The sequence below is a fragment of the Cherax quadricarinatus genome, chromosome 66 (assembly GCF_038502225.1).
Source record: "Cherax quadricarinatus isolate ZL_2023a chromosome 66, ASM3850222v1, whole genome shotgun sequence".
NCBI lineage: Eukaryota > Metazoa > Arthropoda > Malacostraca > Decapoda > Parastacidae > Cherax > Cherax quadricarinatus.
In genome coordinates, this window is record NC_091357.1 from 1,814,994 (window position 1) to 1,825,205 (window position 10,212).

A 10,212-nucleotide genomic window follows, 5' to 3' on the forward strand; every position below is an offset into this window, starting at 1 on the left:
TGTAGTGAGATTAACAAGTTAAGAAAGCCTAGAGAACAAATGGAATTGTCAGTTAAAAATAGGAGAGGAGAGTTATTAAATGGAGAGTTAGAGGTATTGGGAAGATGGAGGGAATATTTTGAGGAATTGTTAAATGTTGATGAAGATAGGGAAGCTGTGATTTCGTGTATAGGACAAGGAGGAATAACATCTTGTAGGAGTGAGGAAGAGCCAGTTGTGAGTGTGGGGGAAGTTCGTGAGGCAGTAGGTAAAATGAAAGGGGGTAAGGCAGCCGGGATTGATGGGATAAATGTTAAAAGCAGGTGGGGATACAGTTTTGGAGTGGTTGGTGCAATTATTTAATAAATGTATGGAAGAGGGTAAGGTACCTCGGGATTGGCAGAGAGCATGCATAGTTCCTTTGTATAAAGGCAAAGGGGATAAAAGAGAGTGCAAAAATTATAGGGGGATAAGTCTGCTGAGTATACCTGGTAAAGTGTATGGAAGAGTTATTATTGAAAGAATTAAGAGTAAGACGGAGAATAGGATAGCAGATGAACAAGGAGGCTTTAGGAAAGGTAGGGGGTGTGTGGACCAGGTGTTTACAGTGAAACATGTAAGTGAACAGTATTTAGATAAGGCTAAAGAGGTCTTTGTGGCATTTAAGGAATTTGGAAAAGGCGTATGACAGGGTGGATAGTGGGGCAATGTGGCAGATGTTGCAAGTGTATGGTGTAGGAGGTAGGTTACTGAAAGCAGTGAAGAGTTTTTACGAGGATAGTGAGGCTCAAGTTAGAGTATGTAGGAAAGATGGAAATTATTTCCCAGTAAAAGTAGGCCTTAGACAAGGATGTGTGATGTCACCGTGGTTGTTTAATATATTTATAGATGGGGTTGTAAGAGAAGTAAATGCGAGGGTCTTGGCAAGAGACGTGGAGTTAAAAGATAAAGAATCACACACAAAGTGGGAGTTGTCACAGCTGCTCTTTGCTGATGACACTGTGCTCTTGGGAGATTCTGAAGAGAAGTTGCAGAGATTGGTGGATGAATTTGGTAGGGTGTGCAAAAGAAGAAAATTAAAGGTGAATACAGGAAAGAGTAAGGTTATGAGGATAACAAAAAGATTAGGTGATGAAAGATTGAATATCAGATTGGAGGGAGAGAGTATGGAGGAGGTAAATGTATTCAGATATTTGGGAGTGGACGTGTCAGCGGATGGGTCTATGAAAGATGAGGTGAATCATAGAATTGATGAGGGGAAAAGAGTGAGTGGTGCACTTAGGAGTCTGTGGAGACAAAGAACTTTGTCCTTGGAGGCAAAGAGGGGAATGTATGAGAGTATAGTTTTACCAACGCTCTTATATGGGTGTGAAGCATGGGTGATGAATGTTGCAGCGAGGAGAAGGCTGGAGGCAGTGGAGATGTCATGTCTGAGGGCAATGTGTGGTGTGAATATAATGCAGAGAATTCGTAGTTTGGAAGTTAGGAGGAGGTGCGGGATTACCAAAACTGTTGTCCAGAGGGCTGAGGAAGGGTTGTTGAGGTGGTTCGGACATGTAGAGAGAATGGAGCGAAACAGAATGACTTCAAGAGTGTATCAGTCTGTAGTGGAAGGAAGGCGGGTTAGGGGTCGGCCTAGGAAAGATTGGAGAGAGGGGGTAAAGGAGGTTTTGTGTGCGAGGGGCTTGGACTTCCAGCAGGCATGCGTGAGCGTGTTTGATAGGAGTGAATGGAGACAAATGGTTTTTAATACTTGACGTGCTGTTGGAGTGTGAGCAAAGTAACATTTATGAAGGGGTTCAGGGAAACCGGCAGGCCGGACTTGAGTCCTGGAGATGGGAAGTGCAGTGCCTGCACTCTGAAGGAGGGGTGTTAATGTTACAGTTTAAAAACTGTAGTGTAAAGCACCCTTCTGGCAAGGCAGTGATGGAGTGAATGATGGTGAAAGTTTTTCTTTTTCGGGCCACCCTGCCTTGGTGGGAATCGGCCAGTGTGATAATAAAAAAAATAAATAATATTTATATATATATATAATATATATAATGTAAAATATATAATATATGTATATACATATATATATGTATATATAAATATATATATATATATATATATATATATATATATATATATATATATATATATATATATATATATATATATATTCATATATATGTATACATATATATATATATATATTATATATATTATGTATATATATATATATGATATATTATATATATATATATATATATATATTATATATATATATATATATTATATATCTATTATATATAATATATATATGTATATTATATATATATATTATATATATATGTATATATATATTATATAGATTTAAGAGATACATTGTTGATATAAAGGTGGCATATAAGGTACATGTTGTTACGTGTGTATCACCAATATATATATATGTATATATATATATATATATATATATATATATATATATATATATATATATATATATATATATATGTATGTATATATATATATATATATTATGTATATATATATATATATATATATATATATATATATATATATATATATATATATATATATATATATATATATATATATATATATATATATATATATATATATATATATATATATATATATATATATATATATATATATATATATATATATATATATATATATATATATATATATATATATATATATATATATATATATATATATACATACATATATATATATATATATATATATATATATATATATATATATATATATATATATATATATATATATATATATATATATATATATAGTAGGTTGGTAGACAGCAACCACCCAGGGAGGTACTACCGTCCTGCCAAGTGAGTGTAAAACGAAAACCTGTAATTGTTTTACATGATGGTAGGATTGCTGGTGTCTTTTGTCTGTCTCATAAATATGCAAGATTACAGGTACGTCTTGCTACTTCTACTTACACTTAGGTCACACTACACATACATGTACACGTTTATTTATACACACTCATCTGAGTTTTCTTTGATTTTATCTTAATAGTTCTTGGTCTTATTACTTTTCCTTTTATATCCATGGGGAAGTGGAATAAGAATCTTTCCTCCGTAAGCCATGCGTGTTGTAAAAGTCAACTAAAATGCCGGGAACAATGGGCTAGTAACCCCTTTTCCTGTAAAGATTACTAAAAAGAATAAGAAGAAGAAAAATGTCAAAGTGGGAAGTCTGAATGTGCGTGGATGTTGTGCAAATGATAAGAAAGAGATGATTGTGGATGTTATGAATGAGAAGAAGCTGGATGTCCTGGCTTTAAGCGAAACAAAGCTGAAGGGGGTGGGAGAGTTTCAATAGAGAGGAATAAATGGGATTAGGTCAGGGGTTTCATATAGAGTTAGAGCTAAAGAAGGAGTAGCAATAATGTTGAAGGATAAGCTATGGCAGGAAAAGAGGGACTAGAAATGTATAAATTCAAGGATTATATGGATTAAAATAAAGATTGGATGTGAAAAGTGGGTTATAGTAAGTGTGTATGCACCTGGAGAAGAGAGAAGTGTAGAGGAGAGAGAGAGATTCTGGGAAATGTTGAGTGAATGCGTGGGGAGTTTTGAATCAAGTGTGAGAGTAATGGTGGTTGGGGATTTCAATGCTAAAGTGGGTAAATATGTTATGGAGGGAGTAGTAGGTAAATTTGGGGTGCCAGGGGTTAATGTAAATGGGGAGCCTTTAATTGAGCTATGTGTAGAAAGAAATTTGGTAATAAGTAATACATATTTTATGAAAAAGAGGATAAATAAATATACAAGGTATGATGTAGCACGTAATGAAAGTAGTTTGTTAGATTATGTATTGGTGGATAAAAGGTTGATGAGTAGGCTCTAGGATGTACATGTTTATAGAGGGGCAACTGATATATCGGATCATTATTTAGTTGTAGCTACAGTTAGAGTAAGAGGTAGATGGGAAAAGAGGAAGGTGGCAACAAGTAAGAGGGAGGTGAAAGTGTATAAACTAAGGGAGGAGGAAGTTCGGGTGAGATATAAGCGACTATTGGCAGAAAGGTGGGCTAGTGCAAAGATGAGTAGTGGGGGGTTGAAGAGGGTTGGAATAGTTTTAAAAATGCAGTATTAGAATGTGGGGCAGAAGTTTGTGGTTATAGGAGGGTGGGGGCAGGAGGCAAGAGGAGTGACTGGTGGAATGATGAAGTAAAGGGTGTGATAAAAGAGAAAAAGGTAGCTTATGAGAGGTTTTTACAAAGCAGAAGTGTTATAAGAAGAGCAGAGTATATGGAGAGTAAAAGAAAGGTGAAGAGAGTGGTGAGAGAGTGCAAAAGGAGAGCAGATGATAGAGTGGGAGAGGCACTGTCAAGAAATTTTAATGAAAATAAGAAAAAATTTTGGAGTGAGTTAAACAAGTTAGGAAAGCCTAGGGAAAGTATGGATTTGTCAGTTAAAAACAGAGTAGGGGAATTAGTAGATGGGGAGAGGGAGGTATTAGGTAGATGGCGAGAATATTTTGAGGAACTTTTAAATGTTGAGGAAGAAAGGGAGGCGGTAATTTCATGCAATGGCCAGGGAGGTATACCATCTTTTAGGAGTGAAGAAGAGCAGAATGTAAGTGTGGTGGAGGTACGTGAGGCATTACGTAGAATGAAAGGGGGTAAAGCAGCTGGAACTGATGGGATCATGACAGAAATGTTAAAAGTAGGGGGGGATATAGTGTTGGAGTGGTTGGTACTTTTGTTTAATAAATGTATGAAAGAGGGGAAGGTACCTAGGGATTGGCGGAGAGCATGTATAGTCCCTTTATATAAAGGGAAAGGGGACAAAAGAGATTGTAAAAATTATAGAGGAATAAGTTTACTGAGTATACCAGGAAAAGTATACGGTAGGGATATAATTGAAAGAATTAGAGGTAAGACAGAATGTAGGATTGCGGATGAACAGGGAGGCTTCAGAGTGGGTAGGGGATGTGTAGATCAAGTGTTTACATTGAAGCATATATGTGAACAGTATTTAGATAAAGGTAGGGAAGTTTTTATTGCATTTATGGATTTAGAAAAGGCATATGATAGTGGATAGAGGAGCAATGTGGCAGATGTTGCAAGTATATGGAATAGGTGGTAAGTTACTAAATGCTCTTAAGAGTTTTTATGAGGATAGTGAGGCTCAGGTTAGGGTGTGTAGAAGAGAGGGAAAATACTTCCCGGTAAAAGTAGGTCTTAGACAGGGATGTGTAATGTCACCATGGTTGTTTAATATATTTATAGATGGGGTTGTAAAAGAAGTAAATGCTAGGGTGTTGGGGAGAGGGGTGGGGTTAAATTATGGGGAATCAAATTCAAAATGGGAATTGACACAGTTACTTTTTGCTGATGATACTGTGCTTATGGGAGATTCTAAAGAAAAATTGCAAAGGTTAGTGGATGAGTTTGAGAATGTGTGTAAAGGTAGAAAGTTGAAAGTGAACATAGAAAAGAGTAAGGTGATGAGGGTATCAAATGATTTAGATAAAAAAAATTGGATATCAAATTGGGGACGAGGAGTATGGAAGAAGTGAATGTTTTCAGATACTTGGGAGTTGACGTGTCGGCGGATGGATTTATGAAGGATGAGGTTAATCATAGAATTGATGAGGGAAAAAAGGTGAGTGGTGCGTTGAGGTATATGTTGAGTCAAAAAACGTTATTTATGGAGGCAAAGAAGGGAATATATGAAAGTATAGTAGTACCAACACTCTTATATGGATGTGAAGCTTGGGTGGTAAATGCAGCAGCGAGGAGACGGTTGGAGGCAGTGGAGATGTCCTGTTTAAGGGCAATGTGTGGTGTAAATATTATGCAGAAAATTCGGAGTGTGGAAATTAGGAGAAGGTGTGGAGTTAATAAAAGCATTAGTCAGAGGGCAGAAGAGGGGTTGTTGAGGTGGTTTGGTCATTTAGAGAGAATGGATCAAAGTAGAATGACATGGAAAGCATATAAATCTATAGGGGAAGGAAGGAGGGGTAGGGGTCGTCCTCGAAAGGGTTGGAAAGAGGGGGTAAAGGAGGTTTTGTGGGCGAGGGGCTTGGACTTCCAGCAAGCGTGCATGAGCGTGTTAGATAGGAGTGAATGGAGACAAATGATACTTGGGACCTGACAATCTGTTGGAGTGTGAGCAGGGTAATATTTAGTGAAGGGATTCAGGGAAACCGGTTATTTTCATATAGTCGGACTTGAGTCCTGGAAATGGGAAGTACAATGCCTGCACTTTAAAGGAGGGGTTTGGGATATTGGCAGTTTGGAGCGATATGTTGTGTATCTTTATACGTATATGCTTCTATATATATATATATATATATATATATATATATATATATATATATATATATATATAAATATATATATATATATATATATATATATAAATAAATAAATACTGCGACTGGCTGGGAATCAAACATCTCCAGGGAAGCCTGCCAAAATGTGCGCGCATCAGCGGTGTTATGTCCAGCGGTACTTTGCAACTGATGTTGAAGCATTAACGGTGGAGTGGACTAACGTGTGTTGAAATTTTGGCGGGCTTCCTGTGAGACATACTAAAATATTGGTGGTTTGATTCCCGGCTAATCGCAGTATTTTTATTTGCTTAATACCACTGGGCGCTGTGTTGGGTTGTCGGGTACTTTTGCTAATAAACGTATTAGATATATATTCAAGATCTTCACAATGTTTCTAAAAATTTCTTTGTTTTCTGTGGAGTTTATCAAGGAGCATATGACCTTTCTGAAGCACGTGATTTTCGTCATCATCAGATGATTCTGTTGGCTGTCGTTGTGAGGTGAGTGTTTGAGTCGAAATTTCGGGACCTGGCTGAGGAAACCCCCTTGACGCTGGTGAGGGGCTCTTGATCTAGGGAATTGGATCTGTGCTCCAGTTCCCTGAATTGAATACCTTCAATTTCCCCCCCCCACCCACATGCGCTGTATAATCCTAGGGGTTTAGCGCTCTCCCATGATTATATTTATAGTAATGTGGCAGGAAAAGTAACCCTGGATTCTGTGATACTGCAGCCTCCTCTGGACAAGACTGTTGCTCAGTGGCTGTAGACTTCTTGGAAGCAATATCAAATGTTTTATTGCAGCCTTGAGAAGTGTAAACCAGTTATGACAATCTTCAGGGCTTAATCTCCGCTCCCCAGCCATAGAACTCCAATAATTTGTAAGACAGACTGTGCATTACGTAATCCCTACAACCTAGCCATCGTTCATGAGGCCTAAAAGATTCCGTAACTATTATCGTTTTAATTATGGTCTTTTTCTTCCCCGCAGGTCGATACCAGCTGATGATGGAAATATAAACACATATGCAGTATAATTTCAACCAGAACAACGGCTTCTATAATATAGCTGAACCACTCGCCAAAAAACTTCTTCATCGCTATCCCACATAAGAACATAGAACACTGCAGAAGGTCTACTCACAACTTGTCCAATACCGCTGCCAAGCTACCCAAGACTCTATAACTCCACCCGGTAGATCATCAGATGCAGCATTCTCCACCTGACCTCAGCATTCTGAACATGACTATAAATACTCCCGTACCTTCCACCCCAGGTAGATCCGTGTGTGACTTGAAAAAGCCCACTGTGTGGGTGAAACGTTGTCAATAAAGGATCACATTATACTGCATATGTGTTTATATTTCCACTGTGTCGGTATTTGATACCATTTATTTCCACCAGCTGATGATAAACAATTACACTTAACTTCAGATATACACATAGATCAGAAAACATATTTGCCCTTGAAGTGAGTCAAGATTATCTACAACCATACATCGTGTTGATCACCATTGCCAGGAAACTGCAGACCAACAACACATCGGTAAACACCATCAAAAGGCAACTGACCTCCAAAAGGCAGTTGCCAACAATCAACAAGCTGGCGAGTGCCTACAACCTGGCATTGCACCCGAGACCAAGGTCCATCGTTGTCAGGAATGCCAGTTGTCATTTCTCACAGCGTCAGGACTGACAAAGCACATGAAAATTCATAATCCAGACAAGCCATACAAGTGTCAGGACTGTGATAAGAAATTTCTTACCAAATCGGGTCTCGATATTCACAAAAGAAATCATACTGGTGAAAGACCATACAAGTGTCCGGAATGCACGAAAGCTTTTACAACAAGATCAGTTCTCATTATGCATATGAGAGGCCATACAGGGGAGAAACCTTACGAGTGCAACATTTGTCATGCAAGGTACACTCAAAGTGCAACTTTAGCAGATCACATGCGACGTCACACAGGTGTAAAACAATATCAGTGCTCGGTTTGTAAGAAAAAATTTATCACTAGAATTGATTATCGAGATCACATTAAGGTGTGTCATGGAACAAGTAAATTTGAGTGCACATTGTCATATTTTTTTTCGAAACAGAAATATTCTCCAACGACACACACAAACTCATACTTGCGAGAAGCCTTACGAATGCGCAGAATGTGGAAAAAAAATTTGTCTCAAAAGTTACTTTGTCAAACCATATAACTATAAAACACTCGAATGAAAAGTCTTTCAAACGTGACATTTGCAGTAAATGTTATGCCACTAATTCAACATTGAGGACACATGTTTACACTCATTTCCGTGCAGGTGTTCGATGTGAATGTGGAACTGAAATTAAGTTGGCGAGGCATCTATTGCGTCACCAAGAAGGGATACGAGCATGCAAGAAAAGAATTGCTTTTAAGGAATATTTATGCACAATATGTGGAAGGCAGTTTGACAGGAAAAGGACTGTTAAAAATCACGCCAGGAAATGTGACTACAAGACTGTACATATAAATTTCTTCTGTGACTTCTGCCATCAGGAATACAAAACATTTGAAGCTTTGATAAGACATATGTTTGAGCATTGTCAACATGAGAGTTGTAGTTACGAAGACTTATTGAAGCTAACGACTGCAAATAAATTTTACAATCCTGCCATAATTGTGCAGAAATACAGCACATTTATGAATCCTTGGTGACGCTTCTCACTTTCAAACAGTTGGTACAGAAAGTCAGTTGGGTAACGAGATATTTACTAACAAACAAAATGTTACCCACCAAACCTCAAGTTCTTCAGTATACTCTGCGCCATCTGCTAGAACCCCAAGCCTAGCTGCAAACCTTGCAGTACTTGTGAATAACAACTGTGGAACAGCGACCCAAAGCCCATGTAAACAATCTGGACCAAATGTAAGCGTTGCGTCAATCATAGAAAACCTTAGATCATTTGGTGCCTCAAGACTGCCAACAAGCCTTGCGCCAAATGTCAACATCTACAGGTCAGATAGAACCACAAACTCTCCTACAAGCCTTGAGCTAACTGTGGACAACTATAGAACATCTAAGATCAAACGTCCTGCAAACCTTGTACCATCTGATAGCAACTGTAGGCAAGCTGGGGTTACTAACCCCCCTGCAAGTCTGGTACCTGCCGTGGGTAACTATACGGCAGCTGGGAGCAATCAAAAAGCATATTTGAACAAATGGAGAAGTGAATCCACCATTCATGGAAGTAGTGTATACAAAAGCAAAACACAAAAATTAACAAACTTAGAGAGAGACGGCAAATCTATTGATCACAGTGACCAAATAAAGAGCTGGATGCAGATAAATCCAACTGAGCAGGATCATCTTTATCCTTACTACAACTCTCTCCAGACAAACACAGATGCAGCCCAACATCAGTATTCAAGAGAAAACCGTACTGATACCGAGAATCACCGGAATATAACTACCGCTAATGTTGCACAATTGATCGACACTGGTATAGGCCATGAAGTTGTGAAAGGTGAAGAAATGGAAGTTGAGGAATACTATCCAGCGACTGGATTTGGAACACAGATGTATGAGGAAAGTAGAAATTCTTGTAAATATATCTCGTCTGAAGAAAATGGCAATACATATCTGGAAGATGAAAATAATCCTAAGTGGTTGAACATGAACGCTAAGCAAGACGCACACGGAGGCAGAATATATTTAAAAAAGGATGTTAATAGCTACAATCTGGGCGCTGTTGACAGGAATTCTAAGTTGGATACACATAAAAAGTTTGAGAATAAACATTTTGATAGTACCCTAAATAAATTAGTGAAACAAGAGTATCTTGGACATTTTGACATGGCAGTGATCAACTGTGCGTCTGTGATGAACAGGAATTATGCCATTATTGAGGAAAGAGAAGAGGTGTGT

The 10,212-nt window shown here is 37.8% G+C and overlaps 1 protein-coding gene across 1 annotated transcript in view; it reads left to right on the plus strand.

Annotated features, from left to right (window-relative positions):
* pr (6-pyruvoyl tetrahydrobiopterin synthase purple) overlaps nt 1-7,600 on the plus strand; it is a 49,221-nt gene extending 41,621 nt beyond the window's left edge. Inside the window, exon 5 of the transcript XR_008409414.2 lies at nt 7,300-7,600. The gene's annotated coding sequence lies outside the window, so the exon portion shown is untranslated. The remainder of the gene's footprint in view (nt 1-7,299) is intronic.
* Nucleotides 7,601-10,212: the final 2,612 nt, after the last annotated feature.